At 46.0% G+C, this 13,305-nt stretch overlaps 1 pseudogene; it reads left to right on the top strand.

Annotated features, from left to right (window-relative positions):
• Positions 1–4,989: 4,989 nt before the first annotated feature.
• LOC131508472 (malignant T-cell-amplified sequence 1-like) lies at positions 4,990–5,726 on the top strand (annotated as a pseudogene).
• Positions 5,727–13,305: the final 7,579 nt, after the last annotated feature.

Genomic DNA, 13,305 nt, shown 5'->3' with positions numbered 1-13,305 from the left:
TTAGAGAGTCTTGATGCAATGTCCAGCATTCTGAATGACCAAACCGGCTTTATGTGGAACTCGGGGCCAGCGGGTGTGGCCTCTATCACCTCAGCACAGATCAGGCAACCATTACAGATATGCGGACAGACAGGTGTAACTTCACACACCAGAGGCTCCCGGGACTGCTGTACGGAAGGACAGTCCGAGCCTGGCCCCTCCTGTAGGATGAGCTCTCTTTCCCTCCAATTTTCCCTGGGACCTCCCAGCTTTCGTTGTTATTATAACTTCATATAAAACTTCCTATAACTTCATCCCAATTCTCTGCTCGTGGAGTAGCCGAAGCCTTGCAGTGAATTCCGGTCTCGCCATTCCTTCAACACTGGCCACAGTTTTCCAAATTTTGCTCTGCCTACTATATTCCTCTTCAATGCACTTCCGAAGTTGAGGAAACGATACATTCTATAGATCACTTCCAGTTCCAGAACAAAGGTTATTTACAAGGGGCAACAATGGGTGGTTTGGAACAAGGATAAAAGGAAGTATTTTGTTTCTGTTTTTTAGAGTTTTACCAAATGTTCAATTGTATTCTTAGAAAACAGAATTAAAATTAGAAGGAAAAAAAAAAGGCACAACCGACTCTTTGCTGTCCCTTCAAGCCCAATCCTACAGACGTGCCTCTCTTTCTCCTGCTCCCTCAATTCTGCACAGACTTCATGTCAGTGCTGCGACCCTGGACTGATTGAACTCACCTGCTGACACACCTGCCTCCCCAACTAGACCTTGAGCATCTGCTTTTGCTCGTCTTTCCCACCTGTGTCCAAAACGTGGCCTGGCTCACTGCAGTCACAGATGTAGTTAAGGAGCCAGTCACTTTTTTTTTTTTTTAAAGTTTACTTATTTATTTTGAGAGAGAAGGAGAGAGCGTGGGAGAGAGGGAATCCCAAGCAGGTTCCTCCCTATCAGCACAGAGCCTGAGCCGGGGCTTGATCTCACTAACCGTGAGATCATGATCGGAGCCAAAATCAAGAGTCGGATGCTCAACTGACAGAGCCACACAGGCGCCCCAGGAGTCAGTCACTTCTATATCAAGGCCATGGTCTAGTTAGAGAATTGTAACCTCTCATGTTCCCTCTTTGCAGGCATAGCCTTCTTGGAGACTGGGACACGTAAGTACAAATGTTGGAAAGGAACTGATTTTCCTATCGGTCCCCGACCCAGTGCAATGATCACCGAGACATGGGGTGATGACCAGAGCTCAGAGCCTCGGGCAACTTTCAGATGCATTTAGAAGTCTCAGTCCAAGTGGAGACACCTTTCTATCTACTGGAAACAAGTTTTTAATTTGGGAGAAAGAGAAAGGCCCTATTGACATGCATATCACAAGATGTTTCATGAATAGAACTACAGATGAGTTGAAGAGAGAGACATCCCAGGGACAAGGGCTCTATCAACTCAGTCTGTCACCCCCCTCAGAAAGCTCAGTCTTATCTTTTCTCCCAAATCCCACTCATTGATTGAGCCCATCTAGTGGCGTCTCTGATATCCTTACTGACCTCTCTTCCCATAGGCAATTTTCTCCAGTCCATGCCCTTCTTGTTCTAAAGTCCACTTGGGCTTCTGAGACCCTTCTGCCACATTAACCCCAGGTTTGTACCCCCAGAAAAGAGCAGAGAGTTTTCAAATGGCCTCGAGGACAAGCCAGCTGAACCCTGCTTTGGAGGGAGCGACTTGGAGCAGGGAACAACAATCACCTGAGGCCTTCAGGCCTTAGGGTAAAAGCCCAGAACTTGGCAGTGGACCAGATCTCTGACGGTGAATGCACCCATTCAACTTTAGACACGAGGAGACTCAGCCCAGAGAGGCCAGGTGACTTGCCCACCGTCACACAGCCTGCACATGACCTTGCACCCAGGAGTAAAGTGCCCTCCACACTCCATAGCTCTGTGTGCTTGTCTTCTTCAGCCCCTTTACCTGCTAAAATCAGATTGGCATGAACGTTGGCTAAGCTCTGGCGTGGAGAAGTGGTTCTCAAACCGTGCTGCCCCTTAGAATCACTTAGAGAGCTTAAAATAATTCTGATGTCTGGCTGCACACAGACCACAACTTCTGGGTTGAGTCCCAGGTGACTGGGGTACTTGAACCGATGCACGCGGCTTGACTTGTCTGCCCAGGAGTCGGGAAGGGTGGGAGACGACAAGTGGCCTGGAGGGTCCAGTCCCCTTCTGGCATCCTGTGGGCCTATGTTTCTGGTAGGTGGGAGCAGTGGGGCAGGGGAATTGCCTGGGTCTACTGGCATTTAGGACTGTTTTCAAGTGGGGCCTGCACCTGCCAGAGAATTTTGATGGTCTACAAATTATTTCTGCATCCAGATGAGCTGGACCAGCCTCTAAGCTCTCTCAATGTCAACATTTGGCAATAAACACCCTCACTGCTTGGCAACAGGGGAAGGGCTATGTTCCCCCAAAGTCCTCCCTGTCCTCTAGGGAATATTCTGAGAGTGTCTCTGAAGATGCAGACAAATGTCTGCTTTGGGTAAAAAGCCATTGGATGAGGGCTGTCTGGATGGCTCAGTCGGTTAAGTATCTGACTCTTGGTTTTGGCTCAGGTCATCTCACGGTTTGTGAGTTCTAGCCCCGAGTTGGGCTCTATGCCGACAGTATGGAGCCTGCCTGGGATTCTCTTTCTCTCCCTCTCTCTCTGCCACTCCCCTGCTCTTTCTTTCTCCCTCCCTCTCTCTCTCCAAATAAATACATAAATAAACTTTAAAAAAGCCATTGGGTGATTTAAACACAGGTTTAAAAGTTACTGTTTTGGCAAGGTAGGAAACTGCAGTATTTAAATTAAAAGCCAATGTTATGGTTTTAGTTCCAAATAGACTAAGATTGACTGGTAAAGTGTTTATTGCAGACACTTGTAAGAATAAAAGCTAAGGATGGGGGGAGGCTGGGCGGTTCAGTCAGTTGAGCCTCCAACTTTGGCTCAGGTCATGATCTCATGGTTCCAGAGTTTGAGCCCCACATCCTACTCACTGCTGTCAGTGTAAAGCCCGCTTTGGATCCTCTGTCCCCCTCTCTCTCTGCCCCTTCCCTGCTCATGCTTTCTCTCAAGAATAAATGAAATATTTTTTTAAAAAAGCCTAAAAGATAAGGACTAAAGAGTCTTGACATTAATTTATATTTTCCCATGGGGCGCCTGGGTGGCTCAGTCGGTTAAGCATCCAACCTCAGCTCAGGTCATGATCTCATGGTTCATGAGTTCGAGCCCTGCTCCCAGCTCTGAGCTCTCTCTCCCTCTCTCTCTGAACCTCACTGGATTCTCTTTCTCTCTTTCTCTCTCTGCCCCTTGCTCATTCATGCTCTCTAAAAATGGTATGTTCCTTAATTTTACATTCATTATAGTCTAAAACTGGGGCCTATCTGTGTATTTCTATGTCTCTCTATGTCGCTTTGGGATGTGTGTCCCTATTTGGTAGATGACAATTCTCTTTCAGCACACATACTTTCTTTCCTTTGGAGAAGTTATGACATTTGTTCCTAAGCAAAGAAATAATGTTTCGGTGGGTTGGGGCCTCTGTGATGTGCCAAAGAAGAGAGGTAGTTGGCTACGAGGGCTGGCCCCTGGCTTTCTGGGCTCCTGCTTTGCTTGGACACCTGGGAAACCCTCATTCACTCTTTACCAAGTATCAGGGGACCTAGAGGAGTGGTGGGAGCAGACCTAGTTGATGCCCTCCATGCAATTCTCTCCACTTACATCATAAGCATGGGTTACCCTCAAAGATCTCCAAAATTCTGGGTTTTTCTGATTCCTTTAGTTTTCCTAGGCTTCTTGCCAGGGATGCCACAAACTAAATCAGTCTACCAAAAGATTTTATAGAGGGGCACCTGGGTGCCCTCAGTCAGTTGAGGTGACTCAACTGGTGACTCAGTCAGTTGAGCGACTGACTCTTGATTTTGGCTCAGGTCACGATCTCTCAGTTTGTGAGATCGAGCCCCATGTTGGGCTCTGGGCTGATAGCGCACAGCCTGCTTGGGATTCTCTCTCTCCTTCTCTCTCTCTGCCCCTCCCCTGCTCGTGCTCTCCCTCTCTTTCTCTCTCTCAAAATAAACATTAAAAAAATTAAGGGTGCCTGGGTGGCTCAGTTGGTTAAGCGCCCGACTTTGGCTCAGGTCATGATCTCACAGTTCATGAGTTCAAGCCCTGCATCGGCTGTGTTGACTGCTCAGAGCCTGGAACCTGCTTTGGATTTTGCGCCTCCTTCTTTCTGTGCCCTCCCCCCACTCATACTCTCTCTCTCTCAAAAATAAATAAAAATTAAATTAAAAAAATAAACATTAAAAAATTAAAACAAAAGAAAGAAATAAACAAAAAACCTTCTCAGTCCCTGAGATATCTATTGGTGAGAAAATATTTTATTTTTTAAATTAAATTTTATGGTAATGTTTTTAAAATTTATTCTTGAGTTGGGGGGAGACACAGAATCCGAAACAGGCTCCAGGCTCTGAGCTGTCAGCACAGAGCCCGATGCGGGGCTTGAACTCACACAGACGGTGAGATCATGACCTGAGCCGAAGCCGGAGGCTCAACCGACTGAGCCACCCAGGCGCCCCGGATGCCCGTAACTGTCAACCAGACTCCTCTGAGCCTGCAGAAACGGCCCATCCGTCCTTGTTAAGAGCAAGTGCTATCTTTCCATTCTCTTCCTACAACTAGAACCATTGATCTAGCCCTTCTTTTTCCTCAAGCTTCGCCCTCTGAGCTACCGGCTCTGGGAAGAAATTGGTAGCCCCAAACGACCCAGCAAAAGGGCCACCCAAGTCAGAGTGCGGAAGTAGTCAGTATTTGTTAGAGCCGTAAAGTGCGGCTGGCTGTCTCCCTTTCCCGATAACGACAACAGCACCTATTGTCACTGACGGCTTTCCCCGGAGTAAGGGGATCTGCCCGACCCTACCTAACTCAATTTTTCCCATTCTGGGCTCTTCCCCATCGTCGCTCTCTTCACCTAGGAACATGTTCAAGAAATGTGATGAAAAAGAAAATGTGTCCAACTGCATCCAGTTGAAAACCTCAATTATTAAGGGTATTAAGAACCAGTCGATAGAACAATTTCCAGGTAGAGAACCATGGCTTAATCATATAATGCCTAAGAAAGAACCTGTCAGAATAGTGCGGTGCCATGAACCTAGAGAAATCCTTGCAGTAAATGGATTTAGAGAAACCCTTGCAGTAAAACTTACTATTTTTTAGACAAAGGGAAGGACCTTTTTATCCAACCCTAAGGTTACTCCACAAATATCCTTTTATCCTGGTGCCCCAGCAAGTTGATAAAGGAGCCATCACATTTGTACTCAGTCGAGCAAACATTATGTGTCCAGGCTTAACGTCTCCTGGAGCCAAGCTTTACCCTGTTGCAGTACGTACGATCATTGCAATCATGGCGGAAGGAAATCAGCATTTTCTATGTGTGGGAATCATGAAGATATCTGCAGAAGATACTGAGTAAGTCAAGAAAGCAATTAGCATTAAAAACATCCATTATTTAAGTGACGGTCTGTGGCATATGAAAATATATAAATGAGCCTCAAAAGAAATACACTTGGACAAAATGTGGATAATAGTGCTATATCTTGTGTTTTTGTTGGTGTGTGACTGCATGAAGCCAATACTTCTGTGGTTATGCTCAGTAAATTCAGTGGATACTAAAAAAAAAAAAAAGAAAAGAAGAAAAAAGAAAAAGAAAAAGAAAAGCAGCGTTTGTTATCACCTTGCTCGGAGACAATGCAAACAGCTCTCTCTACAAGACAAGGTCACTTTCCTTAAGACCTGTACCTTGGGGGCGCCTGAGTGGCTCAGTCGGTTAAGCATCTCACTTCGGCTGGGGTCACGAGCTCACGGCTTGTGAGTTTGAGCCCCACGTCGGGGCTCTACGCCGACACCTCAGAGCCTGGAACCTGCTTCGGATTCTGTCTCCCTCTGTCTCTGCCCTCTCCTGCTCACGCTGTCTCTCTCTCTCAAAAATAAATAAACATTAAAAAAATTTAAAAAAACAACAACCCGTACCTGTCTCCTCTACTAGCCCCTGGGCTATAACTCCCCCAGAAGACCTGCATGACCAACTGGGAGAAGACATGTGGGAGTGAGTTCTCGGGATGCTTGACCCATGGCCAGACCACAAAGACGGGGAGCTCTCCTGAAATCCAAGATTTAACGCCCTGGCAAGTGCCCTAAGAGATGGTGTGACCTCAATACCTGGATGGCTCCTAGAAGCATGGAGAAGGTCATGACCCAGGCTAAGTGAACTGACACGCCAGAATGGCCGACAGTGGAGGCAGTGGGACAAGGTGCCATATGGAGCTTGTGGCGCTTGCCAGAGCAAGGGCCATAATGAAGGCCTCTGGGGTTCTGGAGCCAAAAATGCAGACGGCAACTTCCCTGGAGCCTCATCCAGCAGGGGCCCAAGATGACAGTGGTGGAGGAAAACATTCTCAGGTGGGGGATATGCCCGGTCATCCACCTGGCGGAGAAGGCAGAGTGGACGAGGGTTAGAATTCACACTGACCTACGGCACCGGGGAATGGCCTGGCTGGCCGGTGAGGGGCCTGGAAGGTTGGGGATGAGGAGATGCGAAGTGGATGGGTGACTGGGAGACTATGCGGATGGCTGTATCATGTTAATGCCCGCCAGACAGCATCCATCATGGAAGGGCTAACCGACGAAGACAGCTGACGTTGGCCAGCCTCGGTTGTTGGCCACCCTGGGACCGGCACAACTGACACCTGAATAAGTGTGGCCAAAAAATAAATAAATACATAAAAGTGGCCACCGTCGTAGAGATGGAGCTTGTCAGCATGGACTGACGACTTGGGAAGGCTGATTTAGCTGCTGTCATCACTGAGTGCCCGCCCTGCCTGTCAGACGCCAGTACTGGGCCACCTGCAAGGCATCATCCCGGAGAGCTCCGGCCAGTCGGCCACTTGACAGGAAGTTGAGAGTTTTCATAGGAATGGGCATCCTGGGTCTGAGTTTGCTTTCCTCCCTGCAGGTCCTCGGGCGGCACCACTCTCTGGGGATCCTGGAGCCTCTGGCCCATTGGCATGGGGTGCCACAGAGCACAGCACCAGACCAGAAGACAACCCCCGCCCCCCGCCGTATATTGAAGGAAGTGCAGGAATGTGTTCATGACTGGGGAGGGGGGGGGTGTCCTCTGGCTAAGTCACACATGGTACTTCCAGAGGCTGCCTGGTGGAGGGGGTGTTGGGATGGTCTGCGGAGGGGGTGAAGTCCCAGCTTGGAAAGTGTGCTCTGTAAAGATGGGCACAGTCTTCTGATTCCACAGTATACGCTCAGTACTGAAAATAGTCTGGATGCTGTCTGCAATTCAGCAATTTGAAAGCTAGAGCAACCTGGTCAGCTTTTCTCTGAACATCATAACAGCATTTAAAGAGTCTCCCTCATCCCGCCATGAGAAAGAACGAAATCCCGCCATTTGCAACAATGTGGATGCAACTGGAGGGTATTATGCTGAGTGAAATAAGTCAGTCAGAGAAAGACAGATGGCATATGTTTTCACTCATAACGTGGAACTTGAGAAACTTAACAGAAGACCAGAGGGAAAGCGAAGGGGAAAAAATAGTTTCTAACAGAGCGGGAGGGAGGCAAACCATAAGAGACTCTCAAATACAGAGAACAAACTGAGGGTTGATGGAGGGGTTGGGGGAGAGGGGAGAATGGGAGATGGGCATTGAGGAGGGCACTCGTTGGGATGAGCACTGGGTGCTGTGTGTAAGTGATGAATCACGGGAATCTACCCCCAAAACCAAGAGCACACTGTACACACTGTATGTTAGCCAATTTGACAATAAATTATATTAAAAAAAAAAGTCTCCCTCATCCCAAATACTGACACAATGGGTCATATGTTGTTTTGGAGGGGTGCCTATTGGGGAGGCGTGGAGGGTGTGTGTGTGTGTGTGTGTGTGTGTGTGTGTGTGTGTAAGAGCAGGGAAGAGGCAGGGTTGTAGGTTTCATGTTTAGCAGCTATAAAGTATAGTTCCAGCTACTGCTCTCAAAGACTGCACAGTCAGTGCTGCTGACCTCAGCACAGTGTCCCCTCAAGTCTCAAGGTTTGGGGGACAATTCAAGTGAATACATTGCCCTAAGACGTTCTAAATGAGGGAGCCCGAGCCTGAGGCATCGTTAGAAACATCACAGTGTGGGGGTGGGGGAGCCCCTGGGTGGCTCGGTTGAGTCATGACTTCGGCTCAGGTCATGATCTCACGGCCTGTGAGTTCGAGCCCCGCATCGGGCTCTGTGCTGACAGCTCAGAGCTTGGAACCTGCTTTGGAATCTGTGTCTCCCTCTCTCTCTCTGTCCCTCCCCTGTTCGTGCGTGCTCTCTCTTTCTCCCTCTCTCAAAAATAAATAAACATTAAAAAAAAATGAAAAAAAAAGGGAACACCACAGTGGGTGCAAACGATACAGTCAGACATCTGTTGAGAAAGGTTCTGGAAATAAGTGGAGACAACCTACATAAGGCTGCTTCAGGTCCGCCACCTTTTGAGGATTTGGGGACAACGACGCATGATGGAAACATGCTTTCTGTGTTCAGTTACTGACGACTCTTAGGACCGTTGCCACTGAATCGTCTCCATGGTGTAGGGCAGATGTTTTCAAAATATGTTTCCTCAGGGGCCCTGGAGTAGCTTCACTTTCATATGAACAGGGGGCAAAGCAGATTTCGTTCCAGGACTGACAACACCCAGAAGCCATGGAGGGAGTGAGGGATGAACACGAAAGAAATGATCAAACCAGTGTCATAGTAAAATGATTCTACAGAGAAATGGTGGAAGGAATTCATTGCTTCACGCAGCAGGGCTCCCCTGCTCCCGTGTTACATGTTTGTATAAAAGAAAAGAAATCTGCTTCTAGAATAGATTTTACAACTCAAAACTTGGATTTTAACAGGCTGGAGAATTTTTTTTTTTTTCGGAATGTATTGACCCCTAAAGAGATTATTATTATTATTATTATTATTATTATTTGCCTGGAGTAACTTCACTTGAAATTGATGTCTATTTCTGGGAGGGGTGGGAATTAACCAGCACACTCTGGAGTGTAGACCATCTTCCCTTTGCAGAGGACTCAAACTGGCCATTCTGATGTAGGAGTACTATAACGCCAGAATGTAGCCTGCAGAGAAATACATTTTGTTTAAAAATAAGAAAAACAACAAAAAAACCTCCCTTCATTGAAATCCTTTTATGTTTAGTAGAAACTTCCCAGGGCCACAAAGGCTTAGCCTTCGGGGCTGCAAATCAGACTCCAATGCTACCAGAGATGGGGAGGCGGGAACTGCCTTCAGGCCTGGGGACAAACCTCTCAGGAGCCCTGAAATTCAGGGAGGGCCCATCCAAGGAAGGCAAATTCATTCAGTCAGCACAAATAGTACTATGCATTTTAATCTTTGAAGCTTTAAAAATAATACATTTAATTTCTTGAAATTTCTGAAGAGGTTATAACATATATGCATGTTTCAAGAACCTAAAAATATAAAAAGACATGGTGATGGGCCTCCTACCACCTCCCTTTTTGCCCAGGACCCCTAACCTTCATAGTTAGCCCATGTGGGTGTTTACATATATGCAAGTAAATACATGCGCGCACACATACACGCATGCATATAGGATATATATATATTTCTCCTTCACCCCTCTCCCATTTAAAAGTACAGGTGGCAGAGCTCCTGGGTGGCTTAATGGGTTAAGCATCTGACTCTTGATTTCGGCTCAGGTCATGATTTCACAATTTGTGAGACTGAGCCCTGAGTTGGGCTCTGCACGGCAGTGGGGAGGCTGCTTGAGATTCTCTCTCTCCCTCTCTCTCTTTCCCTGCCCCTCTCTCCTTCTCTCTCTTTCTCTCCCAAAAGAAATAAATAAACATTAAAAATATACAAAAATGAAACTATATATGGTAGTGGCACCTGGGTGGCTCAGTTGATGGAGCATTGGAGTCTTGATTTCTGATTAGATCATGATTCCAGGATCATGGAATTGAGCCCCGTGTTGGGCTCCGTGCTGAGCATAGAGCCTGTTTGAGATTCTCCCTCCCTCCCTCTCTCTCTCTCTCTCTCCCTCCCTCTGCCTCTCTCCACCTCCCTTGCTCTCTCTCTCTCTCAAAAACAGTACAAATGGTAGTATACTAGGCACGGTGTTTTTTGTTTTTGTTTGTTTATTTGTTTTTAAATGTTTATTTCTGAGAGAGAGAGAGACAGCGCAAGCAGGGGAGGGGCAGAGAAAGCAAGGGAGACAGAGAATCCAAGGCAGACTCCAGGCTCCGGGCTCCGAGCTGTCAGCACAGAGCCCGATGCAGGCCTTGAACCCACAAACTGTGAGATCATGACCTGAGCTGAAGTCTGTCACTTAAGGGACTGAGCCACCCAGGTGCCCCTCTACATCGAGCTTTATGTTGCCTCTCTGTATAAGAAGGAAAACAAAGCTACCATTAAATGGATGTCTCTTAGGAGGCAACATATATTTCTAAGCAGTGAAAATGTCATGGAGTCTCCTGAGAGAGCAGATGAGTAACCAAGGCATGGATTTCACTAGAACGGGGTGGGGTGGGGGTCAACAAACTTTTTCTGTAAGGATCAGATAGTGAATGTTTTAGGTTTCATGAGCCATATGGTCTCTGTCACAATTTCTCGACTCTGCCCTTGTAGTGTAAAAGCATCCACAGACAAAAAGTAAATGAACGGGCCTGACCTGTTTGAATAAAACCACTTTAAAAATGAACAGGGGGCTAGATCTGGCCTGTGAGCCATAGATTCCCAACCTTTCTATGAGAGAAGCAATGCGAAATGCTGTGCTGTGTGTTTCATGTAATCAGCTACCAACCAACATGCACATCTGTGTTGTACATTTCACATAACGTTGTTGCGGGGAGGAGGGGGGGGAAGCTGAGTGATCAGCAGTTATACTTCATGGAGAGAAGCGATAATTGTATTGTGCATCGGGTGCTACATGCCCCCTGATGTGGGAAGAAAGGTGTGTTAACAGCTATTTATTTTTCAGAGATAAACTTACCACGTTGTGCTCTGTTTTCTTTATATAACCTGCTGAGGGGAATGAAGTTAGGTGCATTACTTTCTCATGTAACATAGATCTTTGTGGATGTGTAATTCCTTCTCTGACCGTCTTGCTTTAATTCCACCTCCCCCCACCATGGTTATTACTTTTCTTTTTTTCTTTTTATTTTTTTTTTTACATTTATTTATTTTTGAGACAGAGAGAGAGCATGAACGGGGGAGGGGCGGACAGGGAGGGAGACACAGAATCCGAAACAGGCTCCAGGCTCTAGGCTCTGAGCTATCAGCACAGAGCCCCACGCGGGGCTAGAACTCACAGACCGCGAGATCATGACCTGAGCCAGAGTCGGATGCTTAACCGACTGAGCCACCCAGGCACCCCTGGTTATTACTTTTTAATTGTGTATTGAAGTTGGGGGTGTCTCACCATATCTTTTAATACTTAGTGTCTCAAAAATCTAGCACTGACTGTGTTGTCCTCTTGAGAAGGAGACCTGAGTTACTAGCAAGGGTATCTCACTTAGATGAAATTTACATATGTGTATATGTATGTATGTATATGTGTATGTATATATATTAACATATATTTCTATTAATATATATTTCTTACAATTTTTTTTCAATGTTTATTTTTGAGAGACAGAGACAGAGTATGAGCAGGGGAGGGGCAGAAAGAGAAGGAGACACAGAATCTGAAGCAAAATCCAGGCTCTGAGCAGTCAGCACAGAGCCCCTTGTGGGGCTTGAACTCACGAACCATGAGATCATGGCCTGAGCCTAAGTCGGACACTTAACCGACTGAGCCACCCAGGTGCCCCAATATATATTTCTAAATAGTGTGTTCATTTAACTTGCTTTGGTGAAAAACAAACAAAAGCCCCGAGTTTTCAGTAACTGTATCTCACAGAGAAAGGAAATTCACCTCTGTGGACTATATGTTTCCTGCAACCTGGTTGGACTGAAAAAGCTGAATTTGTTGTAATTTTATCTTTCCTAGAGACAAAACTTTTAGGTGTGTAGACCATACTTTTTAATATATTCTCCTTGCAGAAGTGAATCATTTGGGAAAGCATTTGGCTACATATTAAAAAACCCAACTAGGGTGGATGGTCCAAAAGAGGTTAATTTTTATCACTTAACAAGGTGTCCAGGAGACTCAAAAACCAAGCCCCTTCTTTCCTTTCGTCGTGCCATTCTTATAATGTGGTTAACATCTTCATGCTCAAACCTCATGGTTACAAGATGGCTGCTGCATCATCAGCCTCATAATTGTGTCCCAAGAAGGGAGAAGTGCCAAGGACACAAAACATTTTCCAACCAAGTCTGTTCTTTTCAATTAGGAAAACAGCAGTGTTCTGGAAGCTCCACGCATAAGCCCTCTATAATTTATCTCTTATACCAGAACTGTGTCATATGGCCAGCTCTAGCTGAGAAGCAAGTTGAGAATTCTGGACACAGTGCTACCCTGAATAAAAATTTGTTTAGTTAGTAAGGAAAATGGTGACAATGGATACTTTATGGGCACCATGTAGTGTTTGTCATGATATCTTTGCTAAAACAGTGATCATTGGATCTAAAGTTTGTGTATATAGTTCTGGCCCCTTTAAAGCAATGTAAAGAAAAAGGAGACGATCTAGACGGGGGCAACTTAAATCATGGAAAGGGGAGGGGATTGTCTGCCGTGACCTTCAAAGGGCACTGGGTTTGGAGCCTGAAGTTCTAGCCTTCTAAGGCAATTCTTTCGCTTACAGTCTGTGTGATATTGGTTGCATCAGACTCTCTTAGCCTGTTTTTCTTGATGGTAAATTGGGCACAGAGTGTTAGAGAGAAAGGGAGATAGAGACGTTGCGTAAGCAACTGTGAATGGTAACAATGGTTGCACCTTGCATAGAAAAACAAGACATCTTTATGGCATATTCTTCATGTAGTCTCTATTGAAGGGTGGTTAAATATGATTTACCAGGAGTTTCTAATTTCCCCAGGGGAAGTAACATTAACCTATTTAGAATATGTGCCGTAGGTAATCTGGAGGAAGAAAGTTGATTTTCCATGAGTTTTATCTCTCAGATATAAGAAATATACATCTATGTGGAGTAACTACTTCATGAAACTTATTGGAACATAAACTATAACCATCTATCCTATCTCCTGTAACTCTGGTGATGCTGAACTTGAAACTCTTGTGTTGGTGCTCCTCAAACATGACATGATTTTGAGTGATCTATTTATGTTTAGAGATGAGAC

Source organism: Neofelis nebulosa, chromosome 4 (assembly GCF_028018385.1).
Source record: "Neofelis nebulosa isolate mNeoNeb1 chromosome 4, mNeoNeb1.pri, whole genome shotgun sequence".
NCBI lineage: Eukaryota > Metazoa > Chordata > Mammalia > Carnivora > Felidae > Neofelis > Neofelis nebulosa.
The sequence above is the reverse complement of the archived record's forward strand: the minus strand, read 5'-3'. Positions and strand labels throughout refer to the sequence as shown.